Source organism: Nannospalax galili, unplaced genomic scaffold, assembly GCF_000622305.1.
Source record: "Nannospalax galili isolate Female #2095 unplaced genomic scaffold, S.galili_v1.0 scaffold586, whole genome shotgun sequence".
NCBI lineage: Eukaryota > Metazoa > Chordata > Mammalia > Rodentia > Spalacidae > Nannospalax > Nannospalax galili.
Window position 1 is genome coordinate 3,100,703 of NW_008355363.1, and position 202 is coordinate 3,100,904.

Below are 202 nucleotides of genomic sequence, written 5' to 3' on the forward strand. Positions count from 1 at the left end.
GGGTCCGAGTGGCTCAGCCCTAGAAAGGAAGCCTACCATCAAATCTGGCACCTGAGGTAAAAAAAAAAAAAATCAAGCTCGTTACTCTGAGGCAGTCTGAGCGGATGCCATTTGGGAGAATCACGAGAAGTCTTGGGGATCCTGAAAGTGAGTGTGGTGAGTGCAGCGCGTCTGAGTGAAAGGAGGACCGGTCCGCACGAGT

General features: G+C 52.0%; 1 protein-coding gene across 1 annotated transcript in view; it reads left to right on the top strand.

Moving 5' to 3' along the window:
* Pcdh11x (protocadherin 11 X-linked) overlaps window positions 1-202 on the top strand; it is a 771,559-nt gene that overhangs the window by 644,892 nt on the left and 126,465 nt on the right. The window lies entirely within an intron of this gene.